Source organism: Larimichthys crocea, chromosome XVII, assembly GCF_000972845.2.
Source record: "Larimichthys crocea isolate SSNF chromosome XVII, L_crocea_2.0, whole genome shotgun sequence".
Taxonomy (NCBI): domain Eukaryota; kingdom Metazoa; phylum Chordata; class Actinopteri; family Sciaenidae; genus Larimichthys; species Larimichthys crocea.
In genome coordinates this window covers 19,686,160-19,705,721 of record NC_040027.1, presented here as the reverse complement: position 1 = coordinate 19,705,721, position 19,562 = coordinate 19,686,160, and the positions used below count along the sequence as shown (strand labels likewise).

At 40.6% G+C, this 19,562-nt stretch overlaps 1 protein-coding gene across 1 annotated transcript in view; it reads left to right on the top strand.

The window, feature by feature from the left end:
- The window catches only part of agbl4 (AGBL carboxypeptidase 4), a 249,305-nt gene that overhangs the window by 49,182 nt on the left and 180,561 nt on the right, over positions 1-19,562 (top strand). The window lies entirely within an intron of this gene.

Sequence of the window (19,562 nt, the reverse complement as noted above, 5' to 3'; positions counted from 1 at the left end):
TCAGGTTGTCTCCTCATGGTTATGCACAGGCTTCCTGAGGGCTCAGAGGCACTTTAACATATACAGTATATCTCTCACATACACAGGTTTGATGAAGTACCTGGTGCCACAGAGGACAAACAGAACTAATTTCCTGTCACTGCCTTCGGACCTCGTCTCTATTCTCATTTCCTCCTTTCGCTCAGAATACAATAATGCCACTTTATAGTGAATCCAGAGAGGCATTTTGTTGCTTAATGTATTTTTGCTCACAGGTTCTTTGCAGAGGTTGGCACTTATCCAACTTTCAACAAGGCAGCAAAATTTACAGATCGTTTGGACTAAATTGCCTATCTACTGTAAGTAGGAGTAGCATGTGCGTGCTCTGGACGAGGACCAAAATACATCTAAGCATCAAATTATTTATAACTCTTTCAAATCTGACTTTAGAAACAAATCACAGCTACAGTATAGCCTCTATTTTATGTTTTGTAGATTGCATTATTTCCATGTTTTCAGAAAGAAAATGACAGAAAGTCTCTTTCCAAAGGCAGTCTATTTTTAAAGTTGGTATTTCCTCTGAGATACAATTTTCTTTTGAATGAAATTACAATGGGTGTTTGAGCTCAGTACAAGCTGTGTGCCATGGTGAATTTGAAGAGCCACTATTCTTGCTAGCCAGGTCTTCTCAATAGGGACATTAGATGCCAAACATACAGTTCAACTCATTGTCTGATTCTACGTATGTACTGAAGAGTTGTCTAACTTTATTCTTGTAGGCAGACCCCAAAGCTCTCCGTCAGTTCAGACCTCACAAGACAAGTGAGTTAGGGTGAAATAAGATGATCGGCTGATTGGTGTTTTCCTCAGTTTTAAGTCATATTCCCAGCGCGAAGTGTGCAGTCTGAAGTAATAATCCTGTCTAAATGGAAAACATGGCTTGGTCATAATCCAGCTGCCTCTCTTTTCCCTGAGTGTCTTCGTTAAACAATCTACCACGGTAATGAAGTGCTAATCTGCTCAGCTCTTTACACAAAGCATCTGCATGTCTCCTAGAGGCAGAACAGGTACACAACGGAATGCTCTTTCCTTTGTTTGCTTGTTGCATTTCAAGAGAAAAGTGTGCTCGAATGCACAAGGCAGGGGTAGAAGCAGCTGTAATTTAATCACAAACCATAGAGAAGTTTGACAGCCATACAGTTTGAATTAGAAAGTAAACCGCTGTTTGACATTTGCACATAGTGTATGCTGAGTTAAAGAAAGACCTGCTCCCTTGCCCATGTCTGCTGTAGTCATATTTTAGGCCAGTGTCAGCCTGTAAACCCTGATAACATTGCCTACTTTTTAATAGAACATTCTATCTATCAACAGCTTTTCCAATCATGTTCCTGGAGCAACACATACATTTCATATTCGGCTGCTGTGCACTGTAATCTGTGGCATTAGCGGTCTAACTATATTAATCCATTTGCACTTTCCCCTGTTGATTAGAGCGTATGTGAAATGTGACGGTGGTTGGCTGGTATAGGGCAGCAGTTGCCTGAGGTGGCAGAGAGCGTGAGTTTTCATACCCAGCCACGTCCACATTCAGATCATGATTTATTACCCCCTTAGCACACACACACTCACTGACAAACACACTCACACTTGTGCGTAACCACACCTTTAGTAACAAAGATACGAGCTAAAACACACGCATACATACACACGCGCAATGTCTGGCATTTAGGGAATGTACAAAAACACCAACGGCTGGAGCCGAGTATGACACCAGTGAGTGTGCAATGCATGAATTTATATGCTCAAATGTGACATGCTGTCACATGTGGGCATTTGTGTGTATACTATCATTAATCAGAATCTGAATGTGTGTATTCATGTATGAGTGAAATTCAGTTTACGATATGAAGTGAGTTTTTTTTTCCCTCGTCGAGCAACCTAAGCTGCCATATATGGATCTGCTGTCTGAAAGTGCAGCACGGCATCCTCGAGTGCTTTATGACAGTAGAGCTCTGAAACAGATCAAAATATTTTGCTGATGAGGAAAACAAACAGAATAGAAATAAGGAAGTTATTAAATTGTGACATTCCTCAAAGAACCTTGCCTCATTTCTTACCACTTCATGTCTGAGCACAGATTGTGTGCATTATAAGTGTGTCTGCTGGCATCATTTTGAGTGTGTGTGTGTGTGTGTGTGCGTGCGTGCGTGTGTGTGTGTGTGTGTGTGTGTGCATGCGTGCGTGCGTGTGTGTGTGTGTGTGTGTGTGCGCGCACACGCGCACGTCTGTGTAAGCAGCGAGTGTTCATGAGTGTGCCAATGTCACTGTGCACACTTTAATATCCCAGCAGAAAAATAGAACATGGCTGATAAGAGAGCAGAGACAACAGCGGAAAGAGATCAGAAATCCCATACAGTGGAGAGCAGTAGTCCATTGCAAGTGTAGCAGAGGTCACAGTCAATTTCAAAAGGAGCAGGTCTTGTATATTAGAATCTGGAGAGATGGGAGACCCTCTTGCTCTCTATCATAGAGGGCCCGTGCCAGAGCAGGGCCAGATGTGATCAACATGGACCTTGTGGAAATCCCTACTGAACTGAACTGTCTTATTGAGGGGCTGCATGAACAATAGCAGCAGAACATGCAGACCAGTGTCTGGGGTTTCTTTCATTTTTTTTCTTATAATCTTACAATAACTGTCGTTATCCAAACCTTAGCATTACATCGAACAGGTGTAATAACATAAAGCACTGCTATATAGCAAATATAATATTGTATTTTTCTCAACTCGTCAAACCAGCGAAGCAGTGTATACATGGAGCTGGATCCCTGAGCGCAGAGTTATTTCAGAAGAAACTGCCCTTATCATGTTCGGTGTAATGAAATAATATATCTCTCAATGCATCGGTATGATTCTTTAATGTGTTTTTAATAGTTTTCAGATAACAGTACAGTTCTTTGGCTAAAGGACTAAGCTACGCTATATTAGTATGTTTCTACAAAGATGATATTTGTTATAGTCTGGTGATTTCTCTGTTGGTTTGGATCTTTTGAGGATATTTTTAACATAAGACAACACTGGAACTATCCTTTAACATTCTGTAATTATTATTATTCAGTCAGGTATGCCAGTTCTGACAATGTTAAAGATAATGATATCCGACATGCCCTAAATTAGAAAGTTGACAGCTGTCCGGTCTGGCTGTTTGAACTGATTTCACTGACAGGACAAGCTACTTCACAGCCTCAAATCAGAGTAATCAAACCTGGGTTACAGAATTATTTTGGGTGGTCACGATTTGGTCCTGTTCTTTTTCAGACAGTGTGAGGTGTCTATTGGATCATTTCCAAGGCTCGGATAAACATCATCATCATCTCTTCGGGTTAAACCACCATGAAAACAATTTGCAGTTACAACAATAAAAGTGTTTTACTGAAGAAAAGTCAAGGTGAGGTACAAGACAATGGGGATATCAAACCACCAAGATTAGGATTGTGTTGTCCACGCTGCTAAGTTAAAGGTTGAATACTTTGAACGGTATCAACTCAGCAAATGTTACATATTGTTTGGTCCTTCATTGCAAGTCCTTCTTATAGCCACGGCTGCTGGTAAAAAGCATCATTCAGGGCCATTAGCAAAAAAATGCACTAACGGAAAAACTTGATTTGACTCTCAGAAACACATGAATGATACTTTGTGTTTCTATGTTGGGGTATATTTATTAATCATACAACAGAAAATGTTCATTTGTATGTAATTTTCAGATGTTACCTGGGTGTCGCTTCAGTTCTATGAGTGTTCATGCTGCTTGCACCTTTTTTGAGCATGGGTTTGGCAACAGTTGGATACAAGCAGGAATTTTTTCAGGGGTTGGGGGATGGGGTGTTTTTTTTGCGGCCTGACAGATCTTCTTGTGGGCGATGCATTAGTCATGGTGCCTCATGGACTGGCTGCCAATTTGCTCTTGGCTCCAGCTCCGGCTTATCCACCTATGTGCAGTTATTTGCTTTGGTATTACTTATGAATTATTACATGTAGTTGACAGAGCTCATATTTCTTTAGGTTGTCTTTGTGAATTGGCAAGTCTTTTGGTGCACGCACTGTGATGCTCTCATGCTATCGGTTGCCACGAGACGGAAAATATAATCACTGATTTGCACATTGATTTAGCGGCATAGTCACCGTACCATATGTTGTGGCTGGTATTACTTGCTTCATGCTCACTGAAAATTCAGGTGTTTTCAGTAGGAGGCGATTTATAGCTGACTTGGTTTGTCACTTGCCTTCTTGGTGGTAACTAACATGCCTTGCTTAGCAACCCACTGGACTGATAATTGACTTGGCAGTAAGCATCGGTTTGCTAAGCCAGGCATGTGAGTTCACTAGCCTAGGAATACTTTCCAACATTCTGACACTCCTATCAGTGAGTAGATCATTTGAAGACTTTGACAGAGAGTAAAAATACATCTATCTATATCTATTGTAACTGTAACCGCTCCTCTCCTCATACTCTTTTGTTGATTAAACCACCACTTGTCTAAGTTCTACCTCCCTCTGTAACCACAGTCTTTTCCCCTTGTATGTTACCCACAGTAAACATGCTCTGGAGAGTCGCCTCTGAAGCTGAGTGGCTACTTGACACTTGCGGGAGCAGGTGTTTGACATTGTGATGACCGCAAATCTAAATCCAAAGTCACCATACCCCACAGTAGTGAGAGTGCTACCTAGTTGTCAGTCAGTAATGTGGTGCAGGCAGGCTAGCAGTCAGTGGTAATTGATGTGAGTGGAGTTGACATCCCGGGCAGAGCGCTTCAGGTTGGTCTCCGACTGGGACCGAGCAGCCCATCATTGCCAGTTATTAAGCAGCTTGCGCTCTGCTGCACTCACTCAGAGGGGAACAGCTTGTCTCTGGGTGTTTACATATGAATGTGTGTATGTGGGGGGGAGGTGGGACAGTGGGGTGGTTGGCATGTACTGTGCATGTATGTGTGTTTGTGCGTGCGTGTGCGTTGGCACAAGAGGGGCGAGCCAGAGCACTAGGCCTGAATAGTTTCTTGGAGCAAAATAATTGAACCAGCTGAGATCAGATCAGAGCACAGGGCCGTCAGCTGTGCTTAGGCTTACTCTTAAGTCAAAGCAGCATTCTTTTTACCCCGTTTAGAGCAATCAATAGTTTGTAACTGCTGCATATCTGCTTTTTATCTTCGTGATACTTGACAGACACTTGGGTCTGGTGAAGTTGTAAGGTCACAAAATGTTTACAGAACTAGGATGCTCCAGACTTCAGGCTTGATTGGCTCCGTCTACAGTTTGTGTCTCTGCTGTTCTGGCCGGCTTGTTGGCCAGTTGGCCCACTTGTTAGCTGACTTGATATTGTTGGCTTGTGTGCTATACGCTGCTCTGTTAATGTCCTGATAAAGCTATCTGTGCTCTGCAATGTGCAGAGACATCTGCCCTCTGCAGAGCCTGTGTTGCTGCTACTGCACTTTAACTGCCTTTATTTTACAACTTTTAAAACTAATGCATTCACTCAGAGGAGAAAAAGCTGTCTCTGGATGTTAACATATGTATTGGTTCGGGACCTGCTGTGATCATTATAGTTGCATCAGTATGAAACTTATTTCAGTTCAACTTTTTAAATTACTTTTACTTTCTATGATGTTTCAGTGTTCACTTTATTTTCATGTTTTCATGATTTCTTAAGCTATTAACTACTTACTGTACTGTATTGTATTTTTCTTTTAAGTTGTATTTTGGTATCTTAATGTTTAGTGTTTATTACACTGTCCGTTTTATTTCAATGAATCAACAAGGAATCAGGAGTGCTGCTGTCTCTCTCTCTCCTCTGTGTTTACTCTGAACGCCACCACACCTTTATAGAAGAAAAGTGTTTCAGTTTGTTGACTGCTTTTTCCCCACGCATGCTAGATCTGCTAGTTTTTATTTTCAGCCTCTCTCTTTGTGTCATCTCTAAGCCCGTCGATTATAGTACATCTTGAGTGTAATTAGATTTTTTCTCTGTTGGTAAAGATAAATACACCTTTCTGTAATTGTCCCATGACATTTTTCTTGCATCTTTCTTGGTGGCTTGCATCCATGATTTCAAATGTGCAAGCAGCATTAGCACAGGTTGAATTTAGTACAGTGTCTAGGATTTAGTGACATCTAGCAGTGTAGTTGCCAATTGCAACCTGCTTACCTCACCCTCCCCTTCTTCAGGAAATGCGTGCATAATGTGAAAGGCTCTATCTAGGGCCAGTGTTACTGTAGAAACATGGCAGATTCCGTGAAAGAGAACCTGCAAATAAAACATATAAAAGCTCATTCAAGGTAACGGTGAGGAAGAATAACAATTCTTATTTTCGATGATGTAGTTTATTATATATATGTATATATTATAATACATTTCTGCCATATTCTGTAAATAGATCATCCTTTAGACATAGTATAAATATAAAAAACAGTCCAGTACCATGTAACTATTCTTCTCTTTTTTTCCATCTCACACTGTCTTTCCCTGTCTGAATGCGAGGAGTTGCATCCCTTCATTGAAATACATGGAGTGTCTTTCCAAAGCAACACGTCCCAGTGTGAAAGCTGCCATAAATAGCAGGAGTTATCACAAGTGCTGCAGAAGAATTTCCCTTCATTTGTTTAAACAGTTTATTACAGTACACGTCTTAGCTTCAGTTCAAAACTGCCAAAAAGTGTCAGCTGTTAGATGTTGAGTTAACTGCAGAAAAGAGCTGCTTTTTTAAATGTCAGCTTTGGGCAGCTTTAGTATTAAGTGAATTTACTGAATATTATCTTAAGATAAAAAATTTGAACAGATTTTAACATGAGGGTAAGTCTTTAAATGAACAAAGTACACTGGAACTGTATTTAGCATGTTAGTTTTGTCTCTGCCTTATTGATTTACAGAGAAAGGGGCAGGACTGATAGATGTGCTGTGACCAGCTGCAGGAATGCAGTAAAATGTTTTTGCTTCACATTTCTAACTAAACCAATATAATCCAGTTTATATGTATTCTGTGGCCTGTATTTCTTTCAGGCCTACAATAACACGCTGAACCTCACAGAACTGTCCATGGTCCTGAAAGTTCAGCAGCTCCCTCTCCGTCATTGCTTAATAACAACTGCTTTCCCTGTGTTGCTCTCCATACCCACGACAGATCACGATCCTAACCTTATGAATATTAACACAGGCTTTACCATACTGTGGGGAAACCCGGGAAACCTTCATAAATATTGATGAGTGGTCCCTCATGAGCCTCTGAAAATCCATCACTGGTTTGGTGCCCTATATTCAAAACCCCCTCTTGTGTCAGTGGGCTACATGAACCTTGCATAACGACGGTCTATTCATGAGGTTTATGACAGCAGGTGGGAAAAGCCACCTAATGCTTCCGGACTTTGTACAGTAGATTAGGTGGTTTTTATTATTCAGGTGCTGTCCTGGCTTGACTGTGCCCTTTCAACAGTCCAAGGTGCTGAAATGCAGACCGTAACTTGTCTTCCAGGGGAATGGCGGGCACCCCCTGATGAATATTGTGATGGTCTTTCCCATTGTAAATCACAGCACACTTAGTGAATATTAATGCTGGCACCTCTATTAGCTTGAGGAAATATGCATGGCTGTTCCAGTGCTCTGGGGCACCCCAAAGAGTCAGTGAGTAATATGAACTGCTCCTAACACCTGTCCACATGGCTTTTCTATTTATGTGGTGAGATTAGAGGATCACCCTGTCAACTCAATCTATATCAAATAAGCACAGAGAATATGTCATCATTTTTATAGTGGTAGGACTAGTACGGACTAAAAATAGCACAATAGAAGAGCATGTACACATACGTACACAAACAGTGCATCTGGTGCTGAAAGATCCAGTGGCTCATCTGGGCCTGTTGGAGTGTGAAGAGCCACCTCTCTCGCAGAAAGACACACAGGCTGCTGTGGTCTGGGTCTTGGCTGTGGATCCCAGACGCTGCTCCAAATCCTGTCAGTCAGCCTCTGCTGTCCTCCATGGTTGAGAGAGGCAGGACAGCAGAGCAGATTTCTCTGTGTTTTTCTACACTGGCGAAGGCAGCGGCTGCCAACACACATCAGCACAGCCGCACCTGAAGGCAGTTGACTCCCTTTTCATTACCGAACAGCCTTTTTTTTTTTTTTTTTTTTGGGAAGGATATATTTTGTGTGTGCATGTGTTTGTACGATTGGAAAACAGGCTGTTATCACAGGTTTAAATTCAGATAGATGATCTATGGTTTTGCAAAAGTGTTTCATAAACCAGAAAGATGTTTTTACAGAAGCTTATATTCTGGCAACATAGAGAGGTGTTATCCTGTTATCAATATAAACTTGTTGTATGGCACAGGCAGAAAGTAGATATTATATTTTATATTATGATATATTATTATATTATTATGTATTCTACAGTAAATTACTACCTGTTATAGAGAAAACAGAATGATTATACAAAGGAAGTACAGACATACAGTGATATCAGTTCAGTATTGCTGAATATTATTTGACAATCTCCTTTTGGATTCAATTCAAATTTAGTTGTTACTGTAATGTTCTCATAAGATGAAAAGTAACGAATGGTGATTGTTTCTTTATTAGCCTGGATTCCAGTAGCAGGGCTATCGCTACTTTTTTTTTTTTGTACACAAAGAGGGTTTCTCTTCGTGCCTAATTATTTCCCTTCTCCACAGGAGGTATGGAGAAAACATTGAAGACTGTCAGGGATGTATCCCTTTCTATTCCTGTCTTTTGTTTTGTCACTTTTTCTCTCTGTTTGACTTTCTTGTCTCTCCATCTCTCTCCCACACTTTTCCTCTGTACTCTGTGAGTTGCCCAACACTCTAAGGAAATCAACTTTTCTGTCAGAGTTTAGATAAATATAAAAACCACAATGCGACCCCAACAAAAGGAGAGACTCCTTGTAATGGCACCTCTGTGTTTTTTTCTTTTTTTCTCGCTCTCACTCTTACTCTCTATCGCTTTTCTCCTCACTGTCCTTTCGATCCATAATTGGAAATTTCCTCTGCTTAGCCCTGAGTGAGGGACAATGCAGCATCCATGTTCTGTGGAGCATGGTCGAGAGAAATAGAGCATTGTCTCATGTAGGCGAGGCAAGCATGGTCTGGGGACTTATCTAAATTGAATATCTGTCTTGTTTTTTAGACTTATAATGAGAGTGACACCGTGAGCACGGGGGTCTTTCGCACCACTGACAGCCCTCCTTCCTTTGAAAAGTTGACAGATAACATGGAATAGGATACATGAAAGCACATGCTCTGTAGAACAGCCCCCCTCCCATCCCCACCCAATACTGTATTATTACAGAAAACAACGTTCACAACCAATTACAGGAGAAGAATTCCTGTTCAGGCTACTTCATTGAGAGTGCGGTTTTGTATAATGTGGTTGGGCAGCCCAGGTAGATATAGGTGCTTTCAAAATATTACATCTATCTTGGGTTGATGACCTTCAGTGTAAATGCTAAAATTCTGTTGGAAAATCCATGACAGAACTGCTACGGCTACTTCTCCCATATTGCTATTATTCAGCAGAGACTTTCTTTCCTCTTTACCAAAAATAAAAAAGCTATTTGAGTTTTTCCTCAGCTGTTCCCCAGTAATGACTTGTTGTTAGTCGTGGTGTTTTTTTTATTGGCCATGCATCTTTCTCATACTTACTTTCTCGTTCCCATACCTCACCAAAGACACAATGACAGTGCAGTACTAATAGCACTTTTTCTTGAGCTTGTTTGGGCTGGCTGCTTTATCCTCCAGCCGGTAAGACAGCACAGCAAAGATCGTTATTAAATTGGCTCGTTCCTTTAACCTTGGCTTCTGATAATGTCGTCTTTTAGAGGAAATTAAAGTTGATTGTGAAAGCAATTGAGATATGAGAAGAATGGCTCCGGCTAGCAGGTAGAGCTCTTACTGTATCAGCCTTTTCTTTTCTGTCACCATGATAAAACACATTGTGGTCATTTGTTTTCTTTGTCCATATCATATCACAGCATCACCCAGGATAAAGAAAGTTTCTTATGAAATATTATTCCATCTTAAAGTATGCCTCATGGGCATGCTTACTGCCCTCTCTCGTTCTCCGGGGAAAAAGGGGACGTTTGAGCCGCAATGAAAATATCGATGTAAAGAAAACATGTCAGTCCAGAACAAGAGCCTGTGTATAATGAGCAGGCAGATGGTCTTAAGGAGAATACTAAGCAATGGTGATGACAGACAGGCTGACAGGCTGGCACAGACCCTGCCACTCAGGAGACCAGGGGAGAGGCCAGGGCAGTTTCTATCACTGTCAATGCCCCTCACTCTCTCTCTCTCTTTGTGTCTGTCTTTCTCTCTCACGTTTGTCTCTTCCCCTATCACATCTTCCTCTCACAATAAACATCCTCCCCCTTGTTGTTTTGTTTCAAGATCTTAAAGGAGTATCTTCATACACGATGTAAACAGAGCCGGTGTTTGATATGTGATGTGACCTTTCACGGATTCCATCCAAATTTCATCCAGTATTAAATAAAAATGATTCTTACTTCATGGATAGCTGTAACAAATTCCACATCCAGGGCAAACACGAGCACTGCTCTTAAACTGTGAGTTTAAACATTTAGGTGGTTGTTTTCATGTATTTCCCTCCTAAGCACCACCCTGTTCATCTTCCTCCTCAACAAAATGAGAACTAGTGGAAGATAAAGGCACAAAGTGTGTTCACATGACTTCTTGCTAATGAGGTTGTTAATTAACACTAGCTGGAGTAGAGAAGGTGAGAAGTTGTGCTTGGAATAGATGTGCAAGGTCTTGCAAGTATCTCTTTTGCAGTGCTACATGTGCAAGCTTGCTGTGGACGCTATCTGTTTAAATGTGAAGAGATGAAGCTGGTATGGTTGAATGTTTACAGAACAACCGAGTCGACTTTAAAACAGAATGACTGCGTTCTGTAGCCAGACACACACACACACACACACAATCAGAGTCAAACTAAAATAAAGGCAACCCAATTCCTTGTACTGCTGCGGTTCTTATAACTCAAGGTCGTCTCTCTGGGCAGAAGAATAGGAGAACGCCAGCCCTTATATCTTTGATGGTGGACTAATACGATGGAGCAGAGTCATGCAGAGTAGAGCAGAGCTATATTTAGGACACTTTGGTTCCGGTGACCATGGCTCTTAGATCCACTACAGCCCCTCAGAGCATTCACTTTTGTTCAGCCTCTGGAGGTACAAGAGCTCACTGTTACCCTTCAGGGAGGTATTAAACTGATGGATACTGCATTTCAATGAGTCACACACTCTTAATCCCACATTTATTTGATGAAACACAGTAACAGAGCAGTAAGATTCTGTACTTTATGTTTCGGTGGCCTGATTGTGCTTACTTTGCTTTGCTGTCTGTCATTAATTATATATTTTGTGTTTACTCCAGAGCCCTGTTGAATATTTCTGCCTGTTTAACCTTTTTTATTCATTCCCTCCCCTCTTGAAGAGGTGAATTTCCTCTTGCTCGGCTGTTTTTATGTATAGAATTTTCTACGTGGGATCTGAGATCTTTTTGACGTTCGCTGATAATGTCTAGCAGACAAATATAAGTAGTTTGTTTATAAATGTGTTCAAATGTGCGTGTCCTCCTATAGGTTTGTCTTTCACTTCACTTCCTCCTGAGTTCTTGTTTCTGCTAACCAGCCCTCTGTGAAGGTCATCAGTAGAATTGGAAAGTGCACTTTGCAGAGTCAAACAGATGCAGGGTACAGATAGCACATTGTTTATCTAATCTTGTATCAGCGCTGTAACGAAGTACAAACAAAGTCCTCTCACAATCAGATGAGAGCTCAGAAGCTTTTTACACTGTCAAGGACTTGATATATCTGCCCTGGAAGTTGTTTATAGGGTTGGATTTTGGCGATTGCAGCAAATGCTCACAGTAACTTTAGACATATCTACATACAGAAGTTAAAATGCATATTCTGATATAGAGCCTCTCCTCTCCTCCTCTGCATCCGATTTCCACCCTTCTTAAGCAAATGAGAGCTTCAGAAATTGACTGCGATTTCCCCTGCTTACCGAGGCCCCTGAGTGATTGTGTACTAGGCCGGAGCTGGAGCCGAGGACCAGGCTCTCTGTGGGTTGAATAATGATGGCAGCACATTGACTGAGGTCTTAAATTAAGGGTACTTATCTTAATTGAACATCTGAAATAATGTTTTATTTACAACAAAGGGAAGGTGCTGGAGAAATGAAGCAGTCTGCTCTGCACGAGTGCTGACTGCCTTTTTGCTCTCTGCTCCGTTGGGGTTGGTTAAGCTCCAGTTGCTGCGGTATACATTTCTGATGAGCTACTCATAGCTTTGATGTGGCACTCAGGAATGTGAAGGTCATTATATCGTTATGACTGCGGTTCAAAGGTCGTGCCTCCTCATTACCCGGCATAGGTTTGACAAAATGACTCTTTCATTGCTTTCAGTTTTTATTTCTTTTTTGTATCATATCTTCAGTGCACAAATAAAATTGTTATGATTCAGTTAAAATTTTACCTTTTTAACAGGAAGAGGTCGTTTATTTTTACAATATTTTATATTATCATTCACTTGAATTTGCATGTTTAATGCAGAACAGAAATAAAGGTGTACAATTGGCTCTTAGTTAAATATTTAATCTTCTCTACCTACAATCAATACATAAATGTTTTAGATAACTTTCAAATGACCTGCATTAATAATGTGGACTGTGTGTGTCAGGTCTATAGTAATATGTCAGTGCAACACACGATTAGCACAAACCACCACGGTACGAGTTTATAGGGAGTGTCTCTGTGTGTGTGTGTGGGTGCGTGTGCGTGTGTGAGTGTGTGTCAGAAAGTACAGTAGCTCTCAGAAACTTGATTATAACGACGAGGTTTTTCCCACAGCATTAATCAGTCGTATTGTTACAGCAGTTGTAGTGATTGGCTCCCCATCAGAGTGATTATGCTAATTTCAGCCAACCAAATGTCACGTCCAGCCCCCAGCACACCTTCCCTGCACTCCCAAAGGCAACGTGGCTGCTGTGATTGAGATAGCTGATATTTGACTGAGCGCCAGCATACCTTCTTCTGATCACTTCTGTGATTACATGAAATTACTAGTTCTGAGGAAGAATGGCTGAAGATAGCGTTTAGCCAGCAGGAGTGAAGGAGAGGCAGGCTGGGAGAATTGATTGAGATTTTCAGCAATTACGCTTCATTCTTTGTGCAAAACATAGAACATATTGGATTTTGCCACTCTAGGTATGGTGGGGCATTTGAACAAGACTATTGATAACTTATGTAATGGAACAATTTTATGGTGACATTAATGGTGTGTATGAAATGATACGGGAGCCTATTTAAACTTTAACTCGGAGACCTCATGAGTTCTTTTGTTAGAGCAAAAATTGAGTGCAAGACTGCGACACGGCTGCACAGAGTACTATTAAAAAGATCCTAAGAGGTACTGTGGTAAATGTAGTGGGGGTGAACACCCACGTCTTTTAAACAAAAACACATTTTTGAAAAGAATAACTTATAGTTTGCAGGTATGTATATATAGAATATATTAAACATGGTCCTCTTTGTGTGTTTGTATGCTTGTGTATATTTGTGTATCTTTTAAGTTATGCAAATGTTCGCAGTGTATTCACTATAAATACCATTTTTGTGGAAGTGCACATTTGTGTGTTTAAATGTGTGTGTGTGTACCTGTATGTGTGTGAGTGTATGGCTCCTCTCCAGTCATGTGTGCCATCTGCTACCTCTGCAGGTGGCGCCACCCAGGGCTGATGTTGTTGATGCATCATCACACCCTGCTCCATCACCTGTCCCACGCTATTACCACACAACACACTGACTAATGAACCTATTGGATGCTTCTTCTCTTGTGAGTCCCTCCGCGTGTCTGTGCATGTGTGTATGTGTGTGTAAATGCCCAAGTCTACACTATGAGTGGGTGCGTAGACAGTATGTTTGAAGGGCTCATTTATCTTTACCTTGTCATTATTTATTGTTCATGCCAACCACAGGTCATGACTTCTACAGTGTTGCTTTATTGGTAGTGTTCTTCTCCCCATTGTCTGTCTTTGTCTACATCAAACAGGACAATTAGAAATGCTTCTAGCCAATGTTCTCTTTTATCTTTAGAACAATGTGAATGCTAATCCTCCACAGGGAGCGATCATATATAATGGATGGCTTCCCTGTCGCTACTATTTAGCCTTGAGAGCCCAAGTTCCACATCTGACTTGAAGATCAATGTTGGACTTTGTCTGTGTGCTGTCAGTCAAAACTGTGGCCTTCCAGGCCTGCCTGTGCCCTATGGAGCGACTTGCTGCTTATCTGACCACTTAGCCATTAGGAGGTTGTTAAGAAGAGAGAAGTTAAACCACCCAAGGACCCCCAGAGAGTTCCTTCTTCTTCTAAAATGTGCCCTTGCTCCCTCTTGTGTCTTCCCTCACAACCTCATCACACTATCTGTGTGTAACTACAAACTACATTTACCTCTTCCACCTCCAATTTCTCTCATATTTCTCCTCTCGTCTTGTCTCGTCTCGTCTCCTCTCCGTCTCCTCTCCGTCTCCTCAGACAAACCCTGCTCAAGGGCACATTGACAGCAGTTGTTAAAGAAGAGAACAGTGCTTGTTTTATTCCCTCTCTCAGCTTTTCCCAGCCAGTCATGGCATTTGAACCAGTAACCTTCCAGTATCACATCCAGTCGTGCATGCACATGTCATTAAAAGCAATTCTGAAAAAAAAAAAAAAACCCTCTTAGGGGCAGTTTTGGCTTCACTATGATTTAAATTCCAACCTCAGGGCCATTCAGCAGACACTCAGAGCTCCAGAGTGCTTAACACCAGGAAGTTAGTTCCAAACCACTTCTCCTAATTAACCTCAAATAAGTCCAGTGTTAATGTTGCAGAGATGCTCACTGCTTCCTGGTTGTGTAGGCAAAGGAATTTGTCTCTCTGTATGAGTGTGTATGGTGCGTGTGCAAGTGGAGAAAAAAAAAGAGGATTCTGTCAGGCTGAAATGCAATTTGGAGCTTGATACCTTCTCTCGACTTGTACCACACACTCTCCTTCTCTGTATATATACCTTTCTCTTTCTCTATTCTTCCCTTACTTGTCCTGCTATGCCAACACCACCTCCCGCCATTTACCACTCTCACTGACAAATGGTTAGATCCTCGGCTGTTTGTCTGACTCCAGGTGAATATTCCTTCAGTCTTTTGTCAGTTCAGGCTATAAAGCTGCCTCTTTAGGCTGTCTCGGCTAATGAACAAGCACATGCAAGCTGTGCACACATGTATGCCACTCTTTCTCATATACACACTCACACACACACACACACACACTCAGTAACTCAAGCGTTTCAGCTTTCATAGCTTTCTCCGTTACCACCACCTCAGCATTCCCAAAAACTTTTGTTTTATTCACCTTATGTAGAAATTAGATTACAATGTAAATATACAGTGATGTCATATATTGGTTTTTGGACAACTTATTACTCATGATGTTTCCATCTTGGTTTTGTGCAGCCAGAAATTGCCAAAAGAATTAAAACATGCAGTACATTGTTTGAAAAGGCTGAAACTTGTCTTGGTCCAAAATCTACAAAATATTTTGTACAATCTACAAAATTGAGAGTGTGGAGCTGATAGAGGACACACTATTGGTTTTCACTCACCTTCTTGTATTCCAGCTTAACAGTACACTAGAATATGTTTCAGTGAGATAAATTGGCAGTGCAGTAGCAAAATATTGATCCTTTTCTTTTAATCAGTACTGTTTAATAGGTTTTACAGGTTGATCTGAGTTTTGTGAGCCCAGTATGTTGCACTAGATGGACAAAAGCATACCTTACTTTATTGTCTATTTTACTCTAAATGGGACCATCACTTACAAATGAACATCCTGCTGTGTGGAAGAACACTTGAAACTAAACATTGAAACCCTAAACCCATTAAGAAACTATAATCAGTGGGGGAAGTAAGGCTATTTTTTTCCATAAGACTCCATACAATGGGATACTGTTGTTGCAGCCAATGGAGCTGCCCCCTGTTGGCCATTAGAAAGAATGCAGTTGAAGACATACTTCATCACTTACATATAGGGCGGGGCAATTCATTGGATTTTACTCTCAGTTATGATTTTGGCATCCAATAAAAATGAAAACAAGATGGAAATGAAATGATTAATGGCACACTCATCATTTTATTTCCATCTTGTTTTGCATTCCATTTGGCACCCCTTTCCTTTACAAAGCCAGCAAGTAATCTTGTGATTTTTGATATAATCGAGCAGCAAAACAAAAAATTAAAAAAAGTGACATAATTTACTCAGAATCAATTGGAAGAGGTTTTTATGTTTTGTCTTTTTTTTCTCCACTTTAATTAAATAACAAATAAATAATTTGGCCAACCATGTGGACAGGGAGTGAGTAACTCAGAGCTCACGTATACGTAATAAGTAAAAACAAAAACAAAACAAAAAAAATAATTATAGAAATGTAATTTGCAGTGCAAATGTTCACTTGTACTTTTTATCATTACTTTTAATATGTGTTTTCTTCCTACTTTTCTCTTTTGTAACATCTACTGCATTACGGAAAACATATTGTTCTCAATTGAGCTGCTCTCAAAACCCAATGACTCGTTTACTGTAAACGGTAGTGATTGTTTTTTTCTGGCAGCAGAAAACACAACATAAACTCAAACTCTATAAAAAACACAAAACATTGAGCCTTACATATACATGAATGAAGTTGTTTCATCAATTGCAATGGTATACCATAATGAATTACCATGAATTCACAATGGATATAAGTGCACATTTACTGTATTGTCCTGAAGTAATATACCAAGTGATATAACTACTTTGTAAAAGGCCTCCAAATCAAATATTGTGTGGTATTGGCATCACATTTAAAGAAAACCTGTAGTCTGGTGTACTGTACATCGACTTTTATTACAGTTAGTGCATTCTACTCGTGTCTCAGTCCTGAGGCAACTATTTCTTGATCTTGGCTTACAGTACTATTCTAATATCTTGAAATCAAATTATTTGTGCATTTTGAACGTGAGTGGGCTGATTGAGTGAACTCAAAACCTGAAGCGGGTCACAAACAACTACAGTAACAATAAAAATATCAAGAACAAGGTAGAGGGTACAAAGGTACAGATAAGGGACAAACAATGTTGTTTTTTTCTCCCAGTTGATTTATTTGTTTTCCATTCCATCTGTCTACCCGCTGCGCTCTCAGCCGCTTTACATAATGTTGATTTCTACGGTCCAAATAGACTGCTATGATGAATTTCTCAGGGCTTTTATTTGCCTATGATAGATAGCATACAACAGAGAGAAAAAAAACTTTTTGTTTCATTGTCTCTTCTCCTGTTTTTTTTTTTTTTCGTGTTTCTTCTTTTTTTTTTCCCAAACTGTGGCCATTTAATTCAGTAGGCTGTAACTTGTACTGTAGTCATAGAGCCTACTGTATACCACTGTGTGCTGCCTTCAGCACTTTCTATCCTGGCACATTCCTGGAAGCTTGAGTGCTGGACTACTGCCTCACATCATCACAACTTCCTACACCCCTCGTAATGTTAATTATCTTATCGAGCACAGAAATCTCCCAATGATTAATGTAAGATATGTGCTTTACTAAGGGTGGTGGGTGTGGAGCCGAGGGGGGGGTTGGAGAAGTGGGAGGAAGGATATAATTATTACTGATAAGTATCGATCCCTCATCTCTGCCCCTCTGTTTGCCCTCCTCACCCTCCCCGCCCTTCCCTGCCTATTGAGTTACAGGTCTGCAGTGCCTAAGTAATTTGTAATGGGCATTCACTGTGGCAGTGCAGAAATCCTATTTTGTGATGGCCAGCTAATGTGATCAGGAGCATTTTAAGCTGTTTTTTTTTGGTGCTCTGAAATTACATCTGTTCCTCAGAGGGCTCTCTCTCTCTTTGTCTCTCTCACTCTCTCTCTCTCAGTGATCTGATTAGACGGGCAAACTGCACCGGCTGGTTGGGCTTCCTTCCTGTATGACACCCCCACACACACACACACACACACACACACAGTATATATACATACAGACACACACACCAACCTTGATATGACCATCTTGTCCCGAATGTTCTGTGACCCATCTGCCATCTCCGCCCCTCTTTCTATCTCCCTGTCTGTCCATCTTTCAGCCCTTCTCAGTCTCAGTGAGTCATCGCGGTTGGAGAAATTAGCAGACTCAGTCAAACTGCTCATCTCAACTATCCTGCAGCAACAAGAATGGACTGCCATGCCAAGATGAAGTAAACATTAAAGCGCAGAGATTATCTTCTTTTGCAGTAGCACTCATACACTGATGTAGCGGAGTGTAAAGCTGCCTTTTTGGGGGTGCCATAAAAAGTAATGTGGTAAGCTCAAACTATGCGTCACAGTATGTAGTAATAAACTCAGAAACAAAATTGCCTTACAGTACAGAATTTGTATGACTGACATCAGTATTGAAGGGGAATTTGAGTCCTATTCTTTGAGAATTTTTGCAAAGATTTGGGGGAATGGCAGTAAATTAGTTTTTTATTTATTTTTTGTCATCTTGGGAAACTGCTGAGTCAGTTTTGGTTCAACATTATTAGTCACCTGTTTGCTGGAATATCATTCATATGATTTGCGGCCTGTTTTATCAATGGAGCTGAAATTCCCTTCTTTGTTATTTTTAAGACTAATACTTGCTGTATATCTATAACATTACCGCTGTTAATGTCTTGGTTATCTTTTCATTTGGCTAGCTTAGCTCAGTTATTTAATCACACTCTGTTGTGCAGCAGTGGACTGGACCATGCCAACATATTTCACTGTTGCACTAAGCAAATGTTATTTTTTCTGCATCATTTGAATAGTTGTGAGTGTCCACGTAATGAAAATTCATCTGCCCACATTTAATAGGGTCCCCTTTTTTCATGACCCTTCAGACTATGTGTGGAAAGTGTACGTGCCATCTGCACGTGTGAGCACACGTTCACATGTGCAGAAGTAGCAGTATAAACACATGTATTTAAGGACTTTGGGAGGAAAATATTTTGTAGATTTTGGACCAAGACAGGTTTCAGCCTTTTCAAACAATGTACTGCCTGTTTTAATTCACTTTTGGGAGAGTGACGAGAAAGATGAGGAATGACATGCATCAAAGGCCTTTGGCCAGACGAAAACTGGGAGCGTGGTGTTCATGGTTGGTTCCTAACCTCAGGGTCTAAAAGGTACCCCAGCTTACATGATTAATTGAACTTTGCTGCATGCTGGATTTACTAGAATTAGAGCATTATTTAGTCAAACATTAACATTTTGGATTTTAGAGAACAAATTTTATAATTTATGTTAAAAAACAGTGCCTGTCATTGTTAACCTTCCTATAGTTGTATATTATGTAAATATGCAGGGCAAAATGGTAGGTACTTATGATTCATTTGCATTTTCTAATAGCCTTGTGGTTTTGGAGTATGATAAATCCTTCATAAACTCTGCGGTATTTTAAAGATCAAGATCTTAATGTATGCATT